The following is a 24,333-nucleotide window of genomic DNA, read 5'->3' as shown; positions in this document are numbered from 1 at the left end:
TTCAGAATTACCTCTACGAAGATTGCTACCCGCTGCATGGGCAGAAATGTCTGAAATGACACAAATGAACATTCGCTACTTTAGATCACCCGTGAAAATAAGGCTACTCTTATAATTAGTATGATGGTGATCATCTGTTTTAAAATTTCAAATAGGTTTCGGACTAATAATTTCCAAAATAATGGCACAATCTTCTTGCGATATTTGGGTGAATTTTTTAAAGAACAAATGACTTGTTCTTTAAAAAATTGATTGAAAAAATGACTTAAGTTGGATAGTAAATTAGTAGAATCCTCATATTTATTTTTACGCAAAAACATTAAATAACAGAACCTTTCTCAAGAAATGGTGGCTACTACCGCAAATTATTTTCAGTTTGCCCATATAGCAACTTTCCCAGACACTCGCTGCTCGAAATTTCTTTTGATCTTTTATTTGTACTTTTTTTTTTGTTCGTTTTGCTGACCATTCGTAATAACAATTAATTCATTGCAAAAGACTGTCTCACATTGGACGAATGCTTGGCAATGTTTGAAAAAACCCTCATAGACAACACGATAAAAACAGGACAAAAATCTCGCACTAATATTTTCTCATGGATTTTTTTTGCATATCCACGTTCGAGAGATGACCTCAACTACGTATCAATAGTTAAAATTGTTCTTAATAGTTTTAGAGGATTATTTTTAACAATATTGGTAAATTCAAGATTTTAATTTATTAAATATTTAATATTACTATTGTGTAGGTACTGAGAATTGCAAATGTAACGTTTTCTTCTAATAATTAACAATTAAAAATTTTTCAATTAACAATTGCCTTTTTTAAATTAACAATTAAAAGGCAAAGTTTCTAGGATAAAATAAATCCGAAAACCTCTCCAGGGACGTTCAAAGATCATTTAACAATATGTATTGATAAATATTGTTATTGCTGATTTAAAATTGAAAACTTGACTTAACCATTTCTTCAGTAGCTTGTAACTCGAAAACTATTCAGGGAAATTTTATAAATTAAGAGTATTGGGTGATTGTGTTAAACAAAGATCCTGATTTTCGCGAGTGAAACTAGCTATCGACCCGTGTTCTGGTTCACCTTCTGAATGTGAATAAGCAAAAAATTCAATTGCAAAATATTTGCATACAAGTGCCAGATTTTTGCCTTTTGTTTAGCAGCAACGCGAACGAATGACAACGTTTGTCAGTTGTATTCCTGCTCTTTACATGCGTTCGTTAACTGAAGAGAATCATGATCATTTGCAATGAATTAATTGCAGCGTGAATGGTCAATAATGCGAACGAATGACAAGTTTGCTATGTTGACGTACTCCTAACTTAAGAGAAATTATTGTATCTTTTATTCTAGTGTGCTCTATTTGTTTAAATTTTTTAAATTATCCAGTGCTTGCATACAGGATGCCTTTCTTTTGTCCCCATAGTAGGTACTTAATCAATTAAAGAAATATAAATTTCTTCAAACCTTAAAATATGAAGACCAAAAGATTTTTGTTTTGATTAATCAAAAGATTTGCAAGGATTTTGACACTTATTAAAACGGTGTCATTATATCATCAGCAGTCAATACTTTTATTTTTATAAAATTGCATACCTAATCAATTCTTTTTAATGTTATTCATGAGACTTTATAGAAAATTTTAAGTGTTCCTATACTTTAGAACTTTCCACGTAGTATAATATAAAGTAAACGTTGAGATAATCAAGTAAACAAAACAGTAATTTGGAATTTGTTGGTAAAACGTCTGCACACTAATTTAAAATATAATGAATTGCACTATCTATAATTTGCATGAACAGATTTTGAAAATTCTCTATTGTTTTAAATGTATAATTAAAACAAGAAAACGAAGGTGCAAGTACGGTGTAAGCTTTACAACGTGTAACTTATAGAAAACATTATTAAAAAAAAATTTAATATATTGTTTCTTTTATATTATAAAACACAATTTTTTGATGCTAAAATGGTTTTTTAATTACTATTGACTATGTCCTTTATTTCAATGTGGGGTATTGCTTAGCAATAGAGAAATTACAATTTAATTTATTTTCCCTATATGCCTGAATTGAAGGTTAACAGTTGATCGATATGAGCGTTTATTTCCTAAAACGTTAGTGAAATCGAAAAAGTGCAACTTTCATTAAAACTTTAAAAGTAATAAAACATTTCACGCTTTCGAACCGATAGGCAATCTGTTTGAAAACGATGTTCAGGACTTGAAATGTTCGATCAAAACATTACGAAGTGAAGAAATGCTAATGGTAAGAATTAATTGCACTTTCAAACGTCAATTACTTTGCACTAATCCTACAGCAGAACTAAGCAATTAGAGTGGATGTTAAAGCTTGTGATGCTTAAACTTATTATAGAAATAACGGAAGGCTGCAATTACTTTATGTAATGATGCTAACTCATTTAATTCAAATACGTAAGATTTAAAAAATTGAAAAGCATTTGAAGTTTATCATATTGTCATAATTAAGCGAATTTATATGTTTATATGTAATTGGCGAACGTAGAAATGACAGGGGACTACCACAGGGTGAGCGAAGACGGTAAGCCGTCTCACCACCCTGCATCTTCGTGATCTTTCAATTCGACCCCCGACTCTCGGCTTCTTGACTTGACTATGATTATCATTGATTATAATTACTAATTTTTCTGTTTAAACGATTGCTAATTAACCTACTAATACAGTAGGTAAGTAGGTATTAGCTTGCAGTTTTAAGTAAACAATTTAGATGGACTAACTTTGTATCAGCAATTTAATTAATTATCACGTGTGCTTTATAATTCATAAAACTTTTCCTCTTCTCTGTTTAAAAATTATTTAAAACCAGCCGTAATCAACCTGTTTCGTTGAGCATAATCCTTTTCACCCCTTTAGAGGTTGAATTTTTTAAAATGCCGAAATAGGTGTTTGATTAATTACATCAAAAAGCATTAAGTCCAAGTTTCGAGTAAATTTGACCACAAACAAAAATGTTTCCACGCAAAATTTGCTACCCTTTTCATCCACCTAGGGGCTGAATTTCTAAATATCCTTCCTTATTCCATGTACACATCATAAAGGGAACTTGTGTGCAAAATTTCAGCTAACTAGGTCTTTATGTATATGAGAACTCTGGTCCAAAAGGAGAGATCAAAATATTTATATATATATTANAAATTGACATTTTGATTCATATTAGATTTCAAGAATAAATATTTATCTTTAAATCTTTTTGAAAATAGAGCTATCCTAGTAGATATATTTGAGAAACGGAACTAATTGTAAGTTAATCAATATTTTTAGTTTTCATCACTATACATTTTTATTTATAACTCGTGAACAAAAAACTTATAGGAACGGGACCATGCCCATTCACAAGAACATGAAATTTCATATACGTAAAAAAGTTCTTATGCATTTTGTTTTTTCGTGAAGATTACACTTTGTTAATTACCAGCTTTCAAAATTTAAGTACACTTTTATGATAAAAAACAATTTTATAATAAAAGTATCAGAAATTATATAGTTACTATTAAAATTTCACACTTTTATTGGCTTAGAACAGCACAAGTTAAAAGTGAAGACAAACATCTCTTTTGACACTAGTAACATAAAATTAAACAGTTCAAATTGTTAATTTTTTAAGTTTTACAATTACAGATACAATTTCATTAGTAGCTGTTTAATTATTGTACGAATGCTCTTGCGATCTGTAGAATCGAAAATTTGAAATGAAATTTTTCTTTCGAAAGGTAGCTTAATTAACTTGATAAATTAATGAGAGACAGTGCAATTAAGCATTTAATTAATAACAGTTGTTGCTTCTACTATTTTGCACCTTTGTCAAAACGAAAGAATAAATTACTATTAATTTTGTTTGTCTGACGCACTAATGAATAAAAATTGAATTAAAGAATTGCTTTAACTTTATCGTGTTGTTTACAAAATACGAAATAAGTTAAAGAAACGGCTCAAAAGATTTTTTTTATATGTTTTTACACATTTATAAGTACAATTAGTTGTTTAGATTACAAATTATAATTAAAATAAATTTTAGAAAATGGAAAATTTATCCAAAAATAGTAAGACAAAGTTACCGCCGCGAAATTTTTGGTTATAGGTTAAAAAAATTGCCCTTCAACTGCCTTCTCCGAATTACCCCAGCTGTGTCTTCTAGCTTTAAAAAGTAATTAATTAATTGTTTAAGCACTTTGAGCAGAAATGGTATTAAATCAAGAAAAAAAGTTTTTCAATCATCAATTACATCTTTTCCCAATACTTTTCAAATTATCCCATCGAAACGCACTCTTTGTCGATTTAATTATATAATTAGAGGGAAAAAATTAAAATCTTTATTAATTTTTAAATCAAGGGCAAACTTAAGTGACCATAATCTGAATTAAATCGAAAAAGAGTTTTGCGCTTAGATATATAGCGTAAATTATAAAGTATTAGGAAATATTTTGATGACTAAAATAATACATACTGTCAAGAGTTATAAACAAATAATAATTCATTAATAAAGCAAGAAGATTCAGCTGGTATTTTATATACGGAAAGGGTATTTAAAGGACCTGTTTTCACCTATCGATCCTTAATAATAGCCTAACCTAACCTATCAACCCTTAATAAAATGTCGATTAAAAAAAATAAAAATTTGGCTGCACTAGCTTCGCCTAACTTAAATAAGTTTGATGTCGTCAAACGGACGTATTTTTTAAAACGTGGCATCGTTTGAACATTTCATTTTTTAATTGAAGATATTTTTTGTGGGGTCCTAAACAAATTGACATGTTTTTATAGTCGGTTTCTTTTTAAACTTTTAAATATTTGCAGGTGGGTAGTATATTTATTCTTCTACTTTTCTAGTAAATTTTAATTGGATACATATTAAAATAAATAATTAATTTATAATAGGATGCGCTGTGTGCAGGGTGCTGTTAACTTTTGATGAAATAGTTGGATCTGCGTATTTATAACGAGTTTAATATCACCTGCAATTATGATTACACGTGGTTGAAGAAATGTCAGGCTTTAGTGGAAATATCTACTTACTGATTAAGGACATTAAGAGACGTACTTACTGACAACCGAGCTTCTTGCATTAATATCCTGGCTGCAAGGTGTCTGTAGCGCAGCGGGAACGTTTAAGAATGTTATCTAATTAAAGTTGAAGCTGTTACAACGGTTTCGAGAATATTAGGAGGAAATTCAAAAAAAGGGTGTTCCAAGAAAACTCTGTTGATCGTGGCTTTAACATATTAAGAGTTTCTCTGAAAATGTACTTACAAGAGAAAATATAAAATCTTCTGTACGATAAAGTCATTATTAATAACAGAATTCCGAATAATTATTACAAAGGTTCACTGTCATGTAAAAGTAGCTCAAGGTATTTTCAAAGTTTTCCGTGACCCGAAAGAAACACAGAAGCCAAAGAAGTTTACTCCGTCTGTATATCTGCTTGCTACAGATGTTTTCTGCAGAAAATGTTTATTATAAAGACATTTTCCAATGACAATAGAACTTAAAAATATTGAAAACAACAAAGTACCTTTTCTAATTTTCTGAGTCATGGGACGTTTCTTTGAAGATGAGTAGCAGAAAACAACAAAGGAAAAACAATCATTAGCTTTTAAGTGACATATTTACTGAGTGAGATATTGCCAGAGTGTATTTTTACACAGCGGATCTTCGCGATTAACAATTACACTTTGTCCCGGAAATCATCATCATCAAACTTATGGAATGATCTTTCGGCATTTATTATAAAAGGAAGGGAATGAAACTTGCATCATTCGAATGGTTCTAATTGCCCTAAATATGCACAAAAACCCCGAATTCTTCCGATTGTAACGATTTTAAAAGTCAAAAGTCACAAAAAAGTGTAAAATTTGTATTTCTTTTCATTTGAAAGCAAATTAATCAAATTTCGAAACAATTATTTAAAATTTAAAATGTATGGTATATCTAGGTGTAGTGTTAGCCAGCGAGAGCAGTCACGTTCCCGTTTTTCTTCCTTACAATTAGTAAAAAGTTTTACACCCATCTATGTATCTGGAATTTGTAGACAATTTCAGCGGGAATTATAATTTGCGTTTCAGTAAATCCGCGGGTTCTGTTTCTCATTTCTTCTATTCCATTAAGAAATGCCGTGAATTAAGATTCTCTCGCTAACTACGATTTGCATTTGCATTATCTTTGTATAATTTTGAAGGGAATTACTCTGACAGAAACTAATTACTGTATGCATGTGAATATAAGTTGTGCCCTTATTTGTCGACGAATTGGATGTACGTAAGCATATATGTACATACAGTCAGTCTGCTGAGGGAAGAAGACTATTGTGTTTCACACAAAGAGGAATTTCCTAACAAGTATTAAAAACAGAGAATGGTGACAAAAAGGTTGGCTTTTGGGATATTTGCATTTATAATAGCCACACTTACGAAAACTTATTGACTTAGCAGTTTGTAACACAAACCAAAATATTGCACAACAATAGAAATTGCCTAGGCCCCTGAGATTTCGGCCCCGTGTGCCGTATTGTACAAGTGAACTGACTCCAGGGTGTCGAAACGATACGAAACTGGTAATGCACCCATTTTACATTTTGTATTTTAAATAACTTTTGTACGCATTTTACTTATCTCTAGTTGTAGTTTGTCTTACGGTTTTTATACGGGATAGTTTAATTAAATTCTTTTATCTTTTTTGAATAAACTTTTGAGATCTGCTGCCCTATTCTCTATAACTTTTTATGGAATTCCAACGTTTCAATTACATCTTTAAAGAAACGACCTTAGGTTTAGAATTTAATTACGTGTAAGTAGGTATGTCAAGAAAGCTGAAATGTCAAATAATTTAGGAGAAGAGTCATATCTACGTGTTATAATTTGACACACGATACATAAACGGATTGTTTACACCCGAATTCGCGTTTTCAACGTAGGCATACATACTCCAAAATCTTGTATATCTACGGTATTGAATTTTAATGGTTTGTCAAGTCGAGTATACCGAAATATCGCACACACAGTCTAATACTCCTACTATTATGTACTTAAAAGGATTGCCGCATATGTTTATAGGATTACAATGTGTACAAACAAATTTGTTCCTAAGTATAAAATGGTAAGGGCAAGTCAGCACAGTCTTGGGGGAATTACTTACTTAACTGTAGGAAATTCAACATAACCATATGCATAGAATATTCATAGAGCCAACGCAAAACGTTCACATATTCGTTTCATATTTTTTTTTGTGAGAATTGTTTTTATGGCGCAAGAGTGAAAATGAATTATTTGGCGTATGTGTCGAATATGCCTTTTCGACCACTTGAAAATAGATATCTCTTGCTTCTCTGTAAACTATCTTAAACTAACCGAATTTTCAAAATCTTTGGAACAAATCGTAGCACCCTGCAAAAGCTTTAAATAGCATTTATGGGACTTTATTGCTTTATTATTTATACAAAAAATATATTTCAGGTATTTATGTACATTTCCCTATATCACACCGTATTTTTCAAAAGATGATGCCGCTCGTTGATGATTTCATGTAATAGAATATTTTAGTGTTCGGTTAACTATATATCGTATACATAAAATTTCGATCTAACGAAGCATTAATAGTTTCACCAATCGAAGTAAATAATTTATAATTTCGAGCCCTTTTTACAGTGGTAGCATTTTACTGAGTTACGCCTGAAATTTTATACAATTCTCTTGAGGATTAGGTATTAGGTACGCGATAATTTAAGTTTTTAAGTTTATTCTTTTAAAACAATGATTTATTGAAATCCCTTTGTTGCTATGTTATGTTTGTCTTACCTTTTATTGTAAATATTTGCGTTCTGTTTACCTACGTCGGGAAATTTCTTGGTAATGTAACTAGGACAAAAGTTTAAGATACCTTGTGCTTTATCTTTGTTTAAATTCCGTTGCACTTCTGTTCCGTCATGGCGTGACGGTTTTGCAATACAAGGAATTCCTTCTGCATGGCTGCCTATCTTCAAAGGCCTTTATGTATAACAAAGGTGGAACGCTTATGAATTTGAAAATCACCTTACAAGGCATTATTGTCATAAGTAAAAAGATAAAAAGTAAAAATACCTGCATTTTTAAATATATATACGCACCGATATACGAACTCTTACAGTTGTTAAGGAAAAAATTCGAATTAACAAGAATTCAAGCTATGAAATTAGAAAAAGGCGAGGAAATACATATAAAATATGACTAATACAAATTAACCATGTACTATGCAGATATTCCTTTATAATAAAAAAAACAGTGCAATATATTAACAACACTGAGAACTTGACTAGTTTATGACAGTTTTCAGAGATGGAGATGATATTGTCAGATATTAGACATAGTTACATCAAATTATGTTTTTTTGTTCATTGCGACATTGTTCATGTCAACAAAGAATTGTGTATTTGCAAACAGTAATCTAATCTAGGTCTACCTGTACCCCTCTTAACTCCCGTTTCTGTCTCTAATATGTCTCTGACTAGACCTTCATGCCCGAGAAGGTGTCCTACCAACCTATCTCGCCTGTTTTTTATTGACTTCCATAGAGTCCTTTGTTCTCCTATTCTTTCCAATACCTCTTCATTTCTAACCTTTTCTACCCACGTTATCCTCATCATCCGCCTATAACACCACATTACCTGCAGACCAAAATTAGTCATTTGATTGAACGAAGAAGCTTATTATTTTTTTTTTTGACCTATTTCTTCACACAGGAAGTGTTAAAAAATTTGAAGGTCTCAAGGAAGGTTATGTGGTTTTAATCAGTTGTTTTAAATCCTTTTCATAAAGCACGATTTATAAAATGCCTACGACAATTTGTGAGGTGCATCATCGCGAGCAACGTCTGTACTCTCTTAAGGAGTATATGATGTAGATATATGATAGGCCAATAAGATTGTTAGATATAAAGTTCGAGTTATGATGCATTATTTTTATGTATTACATGTAACCAATGCTTTTTGGCTTGTGTTATCGAGAAGCCGGAGTTATCAGACGTAGGGAGTTGTGGTTCTGATGCGAACCGATTGAGCTAGCGGTCATCGCCGACGAATAGGTCAGACACTTGCTTCAGTATCAGAGGAAAATAAAATGCCTTTTACTTATTTGTGTGTTTCGACATTGATTTCGTGCAGTATTATCGGTGTTTGCAAAAAAAATCTTATTTTAGCAGATGTTGAAATCAGGTGTAAATTAGATGCATTTCGTTGTGTCTCATTTCATTGTTTTAAAAAAAATAATAGTTACTGAAAATGCTTTCTATTACTCTTGAAAAATTATTAACCAATTGTAAATACTTTCAGTAAGGAAAAAGTATCTAATGGTTAATGAAAAATATGTATACCCATTACTTATTAATTACAAAAGTATTAGATAGGTACGCAATTTAAATCAAATAAAATTAAGAAAATTAATATAATTAACAAAAATAATAGTTCTGGCTTCGTACTGAAAATTAACTTTGCAACGTATATAATTTATAATTAGCGCATTCCGGTAGTTTAATCTATTTTTGGTAAACTAATACTAGTTTAAACAGGCTAAACTGTTTTGCATTTTTACTTACAAATAATTATAATGTTTCAGTAATGAACTATTAATTTATAAATTATAATTATTCCGAGGAATATTGTTTTAATTCTTGATCCCACCGGTTCTGAATAATTTAATGAACCTGTTAAGCACGAATAAAATAGTAGTTATTTCGGTAATTATTCCTCTAATTAGTTTAGGGCCGTCCATTTTTCTTGTAGTGAAATTATTCTTTAAGGATTCGCCCAAAAAGTTTACTGCTTAAAACTGGTGTTTTTGAGGATTATTTGAAGATGCTTTCTTTGCAATGTGGCTATTTGAAATGCCCAAAACTTTAATAATTGCAGCATTGTACAAGTAACCAACTTCTCATGGAGAAATGTGATAGACATGGCCATTGAATTTTTAATTGGTCATTGTTCTAAAAATATCATTTTCGGCAGCTTTTTTAAAAAGGGAATGTTGGTGGTGTTCACGAGAACTCTTTAAAAAGCTTATCTATGCCTTTTCTTTAAAATATAAAATAAAAAGCAGACGATTTTGTGAAAAATGAAGGATGGTTATCTTAATTAAGTTTAAATTAAAGCCAAATGGCAAAATTAGAACAAAAGGCGATAGTATCGCTCTACCTGACATTTTTCATCGAGCATTTAAACGTCTCATGCGATTTGAATAGAAATTTGGTTAAGAAAACAAGAAATAACCGGTTAATATCGATTGCGAGAAAGTACAATTAGTAATTAATCAAGGCTACACAATTGCACGTGTCCATTTTTATTTATATAGGAAATTTTGTTTTCGACTATTTTTGTAACACAAAGGTAGCGAAATTATGATAAATATCGTACAATATCATAATAAATTACAATATAGATATTATTAGTTGAATACCCTAACGCCTATTTACATATAAAAATTGTGATAGTAGAGATAAACTTTTCTAGAAACTACCACAAACAGGTGAAAATAATTTCTTTATTCGTCTTATTTGTATTCTTAAATTAAACTGGATTTGTTATTTCAAAAAAGTTTACATTTTTGCGTCCGTTGAAAGGGTTTGATCTAATAGAGTGCATACTCGTTTTACAGTGATTGATATAAGACTGCCCAATAAAGTATAGGTCAGACTGCTTATAATGCATTTTTATCAGTAGAGATTTTTGTTTGAAATCCGTGTGGGTTGAAATTCAGAATAGATGCCCATAGTAATTTATCAACGAACTATCTCGTATTTGTATAAATTGGACTTTTAATCAAGTTATTGGCCCTGCTGATTTTTCTTATTAAAATACAGTCTTAACTTCCTGTAGTTTTCTTTTCATTTTACGTATTTGTAAAGAAATAATATGTCACATTCTGTGTCAAACATTAAAAATTTTATTTATAATAATAGCATGGCAGAAATGCTGTCATTATAGAGACTTTCCATGGAATCTTCATTTTGCAAAAGGAGTTGACTTCACTTATTAAGTTGTGATTTTCTAATCCATTATTATTTTATCAAATTTTCCATAAATACCAAACGCAAAGACATCATATTTTATTTTGTTTCTAGAAGAAATAAATAAAATACGTATACCTATAAAAACATACTTTGTCCTTTAGGATTACTTAAAATTTATCTACTATTTCGTTGCGATTTTAATGTTATCTTATTGATATAACCTTATTTGTACAATTCAAAGTAGGTACTTGTAAATATAAAAACGCACTTACAACTAAATTACGTTTTAAGTTTTAATTTTTTTTTAAAGGACCTTTTTCAATTAGGACTTTTATATCGTTAGAATTAGGTTTTCTGCTCGAAATGTGTCAATTATGCATAGTTAATTAATGAATTCATTACAACACGTTAAATGGAAGGATGGAAATTCTTCCGTGATAATATTTTAAGGAGGGAATCGAACAATTAGTAAATTCCTCGTCAAGCAGAATTAAAAATGTACAAGACCAAGATAATTTGACGTAAATGTATGTTGCTTCTGTTTTTATAAAGACGTAGCCGAATAAAAACAGATAGAAAGCCTGATCAGATAAAGCAGCTTTTGGTGTCTCTCGTGCGTAATAAATTTGCTTTTAATTTTTCCCCAATGCGGGAAAACAGCGGTATGCTTACACCTTTTTATATTAATTTATTTTGTAAATTTCTAGTTTGTTTATTCTGATTGTTTTTTTGTAATATCAACATTATTGTATAAATATTAAAACTTTCACTGGTAAAAATCTTGAGAAGTACTGGATAATTTTAATAAATAAGAAAGAATGTTAAGTAGATTTCCTTTTGATCGCGAGCAATCACAGGCTGATTCCCTTCGGGATAAGAAAAATTTTACAAAAATCGATCAAACGTCGGATAAATCGCTTTACTATACATGGTATTCGGCGTATCCGACATCATTATAGTACTTATAGACGGTTGAATAGTTCAATACAAGGCAAGAATACGTAAAGTACTTTAGTAGCAACATATTTATAATGGTGATGGATATTTATTAATTTTAGAAGTGAAGTAAATATTAAAGAAGGTAAAACGAATAATAATTGAAATTTAGAGAAAGCAAGTCATTCACAATTACCTTGAAAAAGGCTCCAGATTGTTGGACGAAACGTGGGAAATTCTGCTAATGAAGAACCGCTTCATCTCGATTATTGAAATTTTTCATTGTGTAATAATTACTGATATATATCAAACATGAAATCAACATCATAAAAACTGTCAATGTACAATGTACAATATTTGATCCTGGTATAGAAGTTGAAATCTGTTTTATAATATACCATTTACAAGGAATCAATGCTTATTATATTTAGACGTTTCTTTGTTTTCAATTGTGCAGAACATTCGGAAATAAAATTTTAAATGTCAATCAAAACAGAGAAATCGTTCGATTTGCTTTTATATGAACAGCGTTTTTTATTGCCGAAAACTTACGACTAAATAAATTTAATATTTTTTTGTATGACTTTTGACAATTTTAATACTGTGTCACGTTTTATGGTTTACCAGTACAACGACGTGCCTTATTTGATCGTCAATATAACGAAATTTCTCTTCAAAAGAAACGGATAAAAGTAAAGAAAAGTGATTGCGTAGGGGAAAAATCCTAATTTAATTTTAGTTTTCTGGGATCCAAGTTTAATATGGCAGCTGTAAAAATTGTTATTTTTAAAAAATATAAACGAAAAAACAATGAGGCCAAGCATTTGACACAAAAATTCGACTACGTATTACTTAGAATTTCCGAAAAGGCATTCTATAGAATCATGAAAATTATGTTTTGAACTTTAAAATCTGTAACAAGTTAGCCTTTTTTGAAACGAACAGGCTGAATTTATGATGATGAAATATAAAGTGTTCTTAGAAAGTTACAAATTCAATCCTTCTTTCTTTTCTAAATTATTTATGTAATATATAATCATTGTGGCCGTCACGAAGCCAAAGAGAAAGGGGTTGCTAACGAATTAAAAGGTTATTATAATTCTATTCAGTATACCAACTGGGGAACTTTCGCTATAAGCATGATCTGAGTACATAAGTAGATAGGCTATGACAGTTCGGCCTCAAAATCCCATGTATTTTCTTATGAAGGTTCAATTTCGTCCTTTTTCGACCGTTTTACCCCTTCCACTCCCACTCTGACGTCAGGGCCATCAACCATCTTTGACAGCTGGCATTGTCAGGCATCCTTGACAGCTGTCATCGCCGGCCATCTTTGATATCTGTCATTGCCGGCCATCTTTGACAGCTGTCATTTTCAGCCAGGGCTTCGCTCTGCTACTATCGTCTGCGACTTTGAATTTTCCGCTATCTTCGCTGCAGTTTGTCCTCTCGCCGCCAGATCTCTCGCCGCCTTGTTGCGACATTTTTTTTTTCTGAAAAAAAACTGTGAACAGAGTTCTGGTTCGATCCAAGGCAAAACAGCTTTAATGCTGCTAGACCGACGTGTTAACCAACCGACTAAACATAGAGTCTTCAGTGCAACGGTAACATAAAAGTAAATATTGCACACCGTTGATGTATTTACGCTAACAATACGCCGCGCGTGCGAATGTTTGCGTGTATATGTGTGTGTCTGTGTGCGTGTGTGTGTGTGTTTGTTTGTAAAGTGTGCGTGCGTCTGTGTGAGAGCATCCTAAGCGACCTTGATCGAATTATAAGTACAATTGGCGGCTATCTGCTATGTATGTATGTACCAGTATGTGTATGCATGTGTACCATGAGAGTAGTTATAATTAAAGAAGCTTTTGTTTTTCGTTTACCTCATTGCTAATGAATGTAATTAATAATATTTATTGACCTTGAATGTTACATAATAAAAATTTATCGTTTAATGTGCAGTGAGCATGTGTTGGTGAAACGCAGTATTTACACACTAACGTAGATAGACACATGCAATGCTTTATTCATATGTGTAAGCGTATAGATATTCGTATTAAGTAACGGAATCTATAAAGAAGAGACGAATAATTCATTTGCTTTTATTAAATAAGTGTTTGATATACAACGGATGGTTGACTAAACAGGTGACTTATTATTATTACCATATATGATTAGAACAGCGAAAATAAATTAACATTACTCATATACACCTGGTATTTACCTATGTACATCAAATTTGCTTTACCTATACCAAAAATTAACTTCTATTTTCCTAATATTAATGCCTATTATTACACTAATTACTTTGTTACGATAGGAAAACAAACCCGGACTGTGCCGTACAGTTTATATTAAGTATATACATATATTCAAAAACTTGAGCTTAACAGCTAAAAACAACCTATTCTAAGGATNTTAGCAATCTTAAAAAAAAAACATTATTGCATAGTATTTTTCGTTACAATTCTATTTTGTTGTGTGATTTCTAGTATATGAACTTTCATAAATTGTGTCCATAAAATATATCCGTAATATTCACTTTAAGACGTAATAATTTCTTAAACTGATATGTATTATTTAAACAATTATTGCCGTTCATTATTCCATTTTGACTATTACAATAAGTAGGAATGCAACCAAACCTACAAATGCAGCAACCAGTTCCAAAATTGTGATATAAAATCATTCAATGTCATTTTATTAAATTCATTGCAGTTAGGTAATTTACTTATGGTGTATTATTTAAACAATTATTGCCGTTCATTATTCCATTTTGACTATTACAATAAGTAGGAATGCAACCAAACCTACAAATGCAGCAACCAGTTCCAAAATTGTGATATAAAATCATTCAATGTCATTTTATTAAATTCATTGCAGTTAGGTAATTTACTTATGGTGTTCTGTTCAATTTTTGTTGTATTAACAATTATTAATGATCGACTGTTAAAATTTTCAACTGCTCTTTCATATTCTTGCTGATTATTTACTAAACACGATTGGGGTTCAGTTCTAGCGGAATCAGACTGCACGGTCATCATTATTCTTTCATTTTTTTCTAAATTATTATTATTCAAACTTAACGCTACTGGGACAAATAAGCAAATAAGTAAGCATATAATTGCTTTTGATATGCGTCTGTTCAATTTTTCCATTACGATTCGTTTAAACACTANATAATTGTTTAAATAATACATATCAGTTTAAGAAATTATTACGTCTTAAAGTGAATATTACGGATATATTTTATGGACACAATTTATGAAAGTTCATATACTAGAAATCACACAACAAAATAGAATTGTAACGAAAAATACTATGCAATAATGTTTTTTTTTTAAGGATGCTAAATTTGCTTGATACATGATTTTCTTAAAAATTATGCATTTTTTACGAACGCTTGTAGGGTTTCATATACTTAGATACCTACAAAGAACTAAGGCAAACTGTTTATCGAAGGTAGGAATCGCACAAAAACAGCGATTTTGACTGTAACACAATTTCGTTTAAAGTAATAATCTCTGACAAAGTGGAAATACACTTCATGTAGGTATGACAACAGTAATTTCAAGATTGCACAATTATTTACTTAATTACCTAATGCTACTCATCAGTTGCGGTTGATCGATAGCATCATTTACGATTATTATCGTATCAGCGTTAATACAACTTACAGTCTCATCAGAGGTACGAAATTTAATTTCGTATAATTTAACTTTGATATTCGCATTAAAGTAGGACCAAATTTAATTTGAAATACTACTGTTGTTAAATATTTATTATGATTATTTCATGAAAGAAAAACTTTGTTGCCACAGAAAGTAAAGTTTATCAAAATATGAACGTACAGGTACTTGTGAAGCTAATCATATGTCCAGCTAAAAAATGTTTCATAAATTGATAAAAGCATGTCGGTAGAACAAATAGAAAAACGAAGTTGCTATTGTATTCAGTTCCATGCATGCATATTGGAAGTTCTATTTAGCTTCTACGTAATCCTTTTGGGTTTAGAGTATTCCGTTTACCATGACAGCAAATGTTGTATTTGACAAATAATTGCATGTGGACATGCCCATGTCAATGGACTCTATCGACGGAATTAGCGTTTGATCAGCAACAAGCTGTTGTTGATACTGTTAGTAAATAGAATCTCTGCATGATGAAGTTGCTCATCAGTGTAATTGATGTAAATTATGAAGTAAATTTGTCACAAGGAACTGAACCTCTTTATTGTTTTTGTATTTGTTGATTTTCTTCATTTCTAAACGGGGGAGTTTAAAATGAAAGAGCAGTTGAAAATTTCAAGAGTCGATCATTAATAATTGTTAATACAACAAAAATTGAACAGAACACCATAAGTAAATTACCTAACTGCAATGAATTTAATAAAATGACATCGAATGATTTTATATCACAATTTTGGAACTGGTTGGCTGCATTTGTAGGTTTGGTTGCATTCCTACTTATTGTAACAGTCAATAAATGGAATAATGAACGGCAATAATTGTTTAAATAATACATATCAGTTTAAGAAATTATTACGTCTTAAAATGAATATTACGGATATATTTTATGGACACAATTTATGAAAGTTCATATACTAGAAATCACACAACAAAATAGAATTGTAACGAAAAATACTATGCAATAATGTTTTTTTTTTAAGGATGCTAAATTTGCTTGATACATGATTTTCTTAAAAATTATGCATTTTTTACGAACGCTTGTAGGGTTTCATATACTTAGATACCTACAAAGAACTAAGGCAAACTGTTTATCGAAGGTAGGAATCGCACAAAAACAGCGATTTTGACTGTAACACAATTTCGTTTAAAGTAATAATCTCTGACAAAGTGGAAATACACTTCATGTAGGTATGACAACAGTAATTTCAAGATTGCACAATTATTTACTTAATTACCTAATGCTACTCATCAGTTGCGGTTGATCGATAGCATCATTTACGATTATTATCGTATCAGCGTTAATACAACTTACAGTCTCATCAGAGGTACGAAATTTAATTTCGTATAATTTAACTTTGATATTCGCATTAAAGTAGGACCAAATTTAATTTGAAATACTACTGTTGTTAAATATTTATTATGATTATTTCATGAAAGAAAAACTTTGTTGCCACAGAAAGTAAAGTTTATCAAAATATGAACGTACAGGTACTTGTGAAGCTAATCATATGTCCAGCTAAAAAATGTTTCATAAATTGATAAAAGCATGTCGGTAGAACAAATAGAAAAACGAAGTTGCTATTGTATTCAGTTCCATGCATGCATATTGGAAGTTCTATTTAGCTTCTACGTAATCCTTTTGGGTTTAGAGTATTCCGTTTACCATGACAGCAAATGTTGTATTTGACAAATAATTGCATGTGGACATGCCCATGTCAATGGACTCTATCGACGGAATTAGCGTTTGATCAGCAACAAGCTGTTGTTGATACTGTTAGTAAATAGAATCTCTGCATGATGAAGTTGCTCATCAGTGTAATTGATGTAAATTATGAAGTAAATTTGTCACAAGGAACTGAACCTCTTTATTGTTTTTGTATTTGTTGATTTTCTTCATTTCTAAACGGGGGAGTTTATAAATTTCATGGATCCTTTTACAAATTATAGATTTACTTTTGTTAAACAATCTTGATAAAATTTGTCGGAAGGTTCGTTTTACATGATGAATAATTATTTGAATTCAATATTTCGAACATTCTGTCAAGGATACGGGTATTTTTGTGTTGACGTCAACATATCAGAGAATCTCCATATGTATATATGTAAAAACAAAAATCAAATTAAGATCAAAACGCGGACGTTTACATGGTTGCAAGGTTTTATGAAATGTATTAAGGGTTAAAACTTTATTCATATGTTGTTCTTTTGTTCTTAATAAGTACAGAGGCAGACAGGAATTTCCCGAGGCTGTCCAATGTCATTTTTGTAATTATACGAAAATTAGTTCCATGCACTGGGCGGAAAATGAAATATCTGTTGGTGTGTCAGTAGAAAACGGTAATTTTATGGAAAATTGCTTGAAGCCGTTGGTTAAAATACGAATATGAGCGTGAAACCACTGTACCAATGATGGTTGGTCTGTTCTGAACGTACACATAAGTGAAACTGGGAAAATTAGCTGTGCAATTACGCAAATATTAAGTGCTACGCTGTCACGTTGGCACAACTGCAAACGCTTTAATGATTTACTGTCGTCGTAATTTTGACGTATTTTGTATTTTGCTGATTTTCAGAAAACGTTTTTCATTTGTTTAATTTAAAAACATATCTATACTAAATTTGATAAAATAATTCTCTCATTTTTTTAACACACCGAGAGGGGACGGTTAATGATTGTTTATTTATATTTATAATTTCTTATTTTTATTCATTCCAATAAACATTGATTGAACGAAAAAGTATACTTAAAGGGAAGAGGTGCATTTTTCTTAGCAAAATGGCTTATCTCGAACAGTTATCTTTATATTATTTTGTCGACGTTATTGCCAGATTCGATTTGTTTTCCTTATCATTTTGTTATTATCTACTTTGACGTTACGATTTTTCGCGGAATTACTTGTTTTGTTTCGTATAAGAATTGAATTTATTTTGTAATATTACTAGTGACGTGATCATTGGTTCAAAAAGGGAGAAAACATCTTGTAAGAGCAAAATATGACGATTTCACCCAATTTTCCAGTTTTCCATTTTCACCCTTACTGTTTTTTCATATTATGTCACAATGGATTATGTTGAAAATATGTAACACTTCGTAAAAACAGATAAAAATAACAGATTTGGTATTTTTTTTTTCTAGCGAACATAATTTATTTGAGTAACGTTGACAGAAATTTCACAATTACAGCAATTAGATGTCTAGTTTAATTTCTTTTTTACTCCATGTATAATTAATTAGAATTTAAATAATATTCTTTTTATTTGTTATGTTTATTATGAGTTTTCAGTGATTTGATTTTCTAAAAATCTCAAGTACCTTTTTACTAATTCCTTGGTAGCATATTTCTTCTATATTTAGCTAAAAGTTACAAGGTTTCACCTTTCGTCCTATTATAATTACTTCGACAAGTCAAGAATAGGTAGCTAATTTATGATACTTTTTTGTAAGTTAAATAATAAAACATCAAAATTACTCTACAGTAACTCTTCATCGTTTATTCAATTGGAAGTTTGAGAAATTTCATTATGAGAATTGATTATACCAATTATTAAAGGAAGAATATAATTTACATAAGGATTATTGGGATTAAAATTTTCCTCAATAAGTTTTTTCAAGATGCGCGTGTCATTTTAGTTACAAAGACTTTTTAACGATGAACGCTTCGGCAAAGCTTATCCTTTACCTTCAGGACAGGAATGTTCAGGGATTTAGAAACTTTTAGGGGAAATTCGGATTTTATTTTTAATCTGTAAAATTTGACGGAAATGTTGGTTGCGTTTTGATTATCCGGAATCAAAGCTTTACGTTCGATTTTCTTGCTAAGCTTCTTCGTTAGGATTTAAGAAGCAGATGTTTTCCTTCAATATAAAAACAGTAAGTAGGGCTGATGTTGCTACGATAAAGCTTTTCCGACTATTTAAATGCACTTATTAGTCAATTATTTTAAGATTTGTAATCAATGTTTCATTTATTTTATTATAGCAATGAGAATATTTTAAATCTTATAATTAATGTTTTTTAATTTCCATATAAATAACTGACGCAGAATATGAATACAAATAAAAATAAAATGACGACATTACACATGCAATGTGTCCATCAGGATGATTTATATACGTACGTAAAAATGGTAGAACGAATAAAGGGATGCGATTTCTCGTCGTTCCTTTGCTTCATTTGGATTCTTTCAAGCTTTTAATATCCATTTTACCTGAATTAGAATCATAAAGAGAAACCTTTTTTGGTTATTTTCCATTATGGAATAGTAAATATTTTATCTTTTAACTGTAGGTATTTATCATTTTTTATATATTTTGAGAATCTCGTCTTTATGATTTTGTTTGTAATAGAGAAAATCAATTTTATCATTATATCATTTTGGAAAGTATTTTTCACTAAAACCTTGTTAGGTTGATATGTTGTATATTCAACAAGTAGTCGCCTACATTTATCTTTTATTAGGTTCTTCTTCATAATTTATTAGGAAGCTAAATTGCGCATGGAAAACGTAAACTTACTTTTATTTGAAATAGCACTTGTTCGTGCTGCCGGAAAACTTTTCTATCCTGTTAAAGCCCAGGTACCTAAAGAGCACGCTATTGAAAAATTATACATGATATAAGTAGGTACTTAAGCGTGGAGTGTATGTAGGAGGTAGCAAATGTTGTTTTCTGCATATTTTTTCCAATTAATTTAAAACGGAAAGGCAAAATTCATGTTTAATTCACAAATTTATTTATTAATACATAAATAAGGGTTTGCAGTTATTTTTTAAACTTTTCTATTTTTGCGTAAGTTTACAACTGCACCAAATATGCATCTTACTATTAGCATGTACATATAAATAATTATATACGCTTTTCAATTTTCATCGTCAACATTTCCACGATTTATCCATTTTTATTTTCGCCCATAGTTTACTGCCTTTTTTATTTAAAACGACAAAAACAAAAATATTGTTATGCATGTAAAGAATGTGAAATTAGGGTTATACAGTGTGGAAATGAAAAACTAGAAGTACCTACACAATCTATGAAATGAGATAAAGGAGAATGGATAATCCGGAAGAACTGTGTTAAGTCCTTTTTAACGAAAAGAAGGCACTTCTGTTCTCGCGATTGGTTGATTTAGAAATTCGACAAAGATTAGGATGGGTAGTAAGCGTGGATGGTAGAAAGAAAAAAGTTAGAATTGTTGGAAATGTGTAGTGTTGGAACGAATTAGAAAGATGGGGTGAATAAGGAACGCTTTGTCTAGAATTATTGCAGCTAACAATAATGCAACTGATAACTAAATATGTCGCTATATTTGTCTCCATAAAACAATTTCTTAAGTACACGACGTTGAGAAAATTTCCGCTAATCTTTTGTAACAAGCAAAAATCACAATTACAACTTTAGTAGAAATGATACTTTACCAGTTGTTTCGACTTTAATAAACTGTTTTATTGAAATGTTTTTGTTAGTTTATTGAAGATAAAGAGAATAAGTGTAGACTCATATCTTGTTTACTTATTTGTATGTATCAAGGGACATTCCATCGTTTACATCTGCACCAATTACATTGAAATATTTAGCTTCAAATCCTTATGAAGTTTCATCGGTGTTATAAGTATAAGTAAAATACGTTATCATTTTTAATATCATTATTATCGTAGGTTGTAATTCAACAGCGGATCACTATGACTGTAGGAATCCTCTGATTAATTAAAACTTTGGTCTGAAAAACAACCGATTAATTCATGAATTTGATGGCATTTTGGGCGTTCAACGAAATCAGTGAATTTTTACTTCTATTACCTGTAGGTATGTGCATTCTGTAGAATTATCGCATTTTGATACAAAATTTAACGTTTCTTATTAATTTTAAACAGTTAATACACGTATTACTTTACTATTAATGTAACTGCTTTGAATATGTATTGTTTTCTAATGCTACTAGGTCCTCCACGAATAGTTAGGTTCTATCCTCAATAATTTCTATTCCGTTAAGATTTTCCATTAATTTTCTTGGCACGTGCTTCACATTTACGTCTGGTTGTTACGAAATAGCAACTGACAATAAGTGTTATTAGGGAATACATAAGCACCACGAATCACGGGAAACTATTTCGTCTTTAACCCTGCATAGATAATTGCTTTTACTAAACTAAAAGTCTTCATAACTTCTTGTTAGTAATGCGGAACATATAACATATAAATTCTTCAATTATTTTATTGAGAGTTCAGAATGCAATGAAGATTAATTAAACCTGATTTAATTAAATGTATATTTTTAGCACACCTATTGCATTGACCTGGAATACCCATCCCTATGTGTAGTTATCTAGTCAAGTATTCACTCAATAAGGGTTTAAAGTTCATTTTCTCCATATTAAATTTTAAGTATATTCATAACAAATTTGTTTTAAAGCAAAAATTTCCCGAACAGAATGTTTATGAAAATTACTGATCATATTGTAGAAAAATAAAAACTAGCACACCTACATCACAAAATCGATTCACATTAAAATTTATTGCTTATTTAGTGTTAATTTACTGCACTACTAAGAATTTCAGTGCTCCATTTCTTATACGAAAATTAGTGGTTTTCTGGTTGCCTCCAAACTGTTTTTCAGTGCATATGTTACAGGAAATGTATTAAATCTAGGAATTGTATACAATTCCTAGGAAATGTATACAATTGCGAGACAAGGTATTTAGAAAATCTATAAAATATTGTTTCAAAGATTTTTTGATACACACATATCCTGGGAAATTGTTTGAAATTCCGGTAAAATAAAAAAAACACGTTAGTAAAACTATAATCAGAGTTATCTGTGTTTACGCGATTCTAGTGCAATCACCTGATAGGATGACGCAGTACCCTCCCTTCGCTCCGGTATCACCCCGTACTCATTTATCTTTATCTACATCTTTCCGATTGCTATTTAGGAAATGTATCTAATATAATTTATTTCATACATTTCGGGACGATTTTAGGAATTATATACTTTTCCTAGGAATTGTATACAATGACGGATTACACACATTTCCTTTAACATATACGTTATACACGCAAGAACCATATTCCACTTTTGTACTTTTTGGCACAAGAGTGAGACGAAAAAATTACAGTGACTTTAGAGTTGTAATATATTCAAACTTATTAATTTATTTTATGCATTTTTCCAGTCTAGATGTAACAGAGTATAATTTTTCAGTATATCGGATGTCGGTAGTAGTTCTTCCAAAAGCACATAGTTATAGCGTGGGGACTTTTGAAAACTAATTTACTTACTAGGAAATTTTAGCATGTATGAGCTGCCTTAGAGTTCACTTAGAATCACCATTGGTTTTCAAGAGAAAAGCTGTAAATTCTCATGTGAATTGTTTTGAGATTTGTGGTTTTGGTGTACTAGCGCGACAGAAATCATTGTACATAGGTACACATGATACAAACATTATTTCAAATGTTATGGGTTTTGTTTGGCACACAACACGACTATTTCCACAATTCTTGAATTTAGTATTTTTGGGTTTAGTAGCTGCAGACATATACGTGGTACAGGGGTATGTTATAAAGTCTCACTGACGATGAGTCTCAAAAGTAGTTAGTGGGTCAATAAATAATATGTTTCAATCACTGTTATTTTCACTTTTATTTTCGATAATCAAAGATTCCAAATAGTCGGTCAAAATTTTAACTATTTTACACATGAATTAGTGTAATCTTTATAAGGAGTTCGTAACTATGTATGAAATTAATGTTTTCTTACTAGGCGTAATTTTCAAGTAATTACCAATTATGTAATCTCTAGCCTTCTAAATTAAAAAATTAATAAGGATAGTTATAAAGGGATACGATAATCAATCACATTTTCCACTTGACTAACCATAATGCAACCAATTGGCGTGGGCCATCACAGTTCGACTTAACATTTAATATGTAATAATGTACGTCCAAGCGTCATTCTGTGTGAGTGTGGGTTAATATGCTGGCATCCGGTTCCGAATATCACAAAAAGGAATTATTGATGACTTAATTACCGACATCAATTTCGTGACACAGACACTGCCCCTACAACTATTTTTTTTACATAACTACATAAAACAAGAGATTGCAAATCAAGAATCAACGAGTTGAATAAAGCGCCATATCAATTCAATTTATTAATTGTTTATAATTTTAAGTTTGCATTTCAAAAAATAATTTGGAATGTGTGAAACAGCATTTTCCTTTAACATGTTTTTCTTTTTTAATAAAATATAACAACGACGAATACATTCGCTAGTTTGTTTACGGTATTCTTTGGAATTTTAATGTTCGGGATTTGCTGTATAAATGTATATTTGTATATGTTACCATGGAAGTACCTACATTCGTTTTTGAAGGACTATTTCGTTGGAATAGTTACTTCCTTTGCATACCAACCACATACGTATACTTTTATATATGTATACGGTTTAACCTCGATACTTTGTTACTTTTGTGTTTGTTTGAAGAATAAAAAGACACTTGCCACTTCGAATATCGATAACCGTATTTTACGAGAAATCCTTGTTGGGTGCAGAAATTGTCAACCTGTTGAATATACGAGGGTGGATTGATAAGTTTCCGGCCTAACCAAGAGATGACGCCACTAGGCCTACCTTGAGGTGACATTCTATAGTACCATCCTTGGATAGCTTGTAGCTATAGTTTCAGCCCGATCTCCT

The 24,333-nt window shown here is 30.6% G+C and overlaps 1 protein-coding gene and 1 long non-coding RNA gene across 4 annotated transcripts in view; one reads left to right on the top strand and one right to left on the bottom strand.

Moving 5' to 3' along the window:
• The window catches only part of LOC112905223, a 72,915-nt gene that overhangs the window by 37,619 nt on the left and 10,963 nt on the right, over positions 1 to 24,333 (bottom strand). The gene's annotated exons all lie outside the window — the stretch shown is intronic.
• The window catches only part of LOC108745080, a 27,684-nt gene continuing 24,523 nt past the window's right edge, over positions 21,173 to 24,333 (top strand). The window contains exons 1-2 of one of the 3 annotated variants that reach the window (XR_001939053.2): positions 21,174 to 21,238; positions 21,294 to 21,441. This is a non-coding gene — a long non-coding RNA (uncharacterized LOC108745080). Of the gene's footprint in view, positions 21,442 to 24,333 lie in introns of all 3 variants that reach the window. The other 2 variants (XR_003231632.1, XR_001939052.2) reach the window with 2 other exon arrangements.

Source organism: Agrilus planipennis, unplaced genomic scaffold (genome assembly GCF_000699045.2).
Source record: "Agrilus planipennis isolate EAB-ADULT unplaced genomic scaffold, Apla_2.0 scaffold39, whole genome shotgun sequence".
Lineage (NCBI taxonomy): Eukaryota > Metazoa > Arthropoda > Insecta > Coleoptera > Buprestidae > Agrilus > Agrilus planipennis.
The sequence above is the reverse complement of the archived record's forward strand: the minus strand, read 5'-3'. Positions and strand labels throughout refer to the sequence as shown.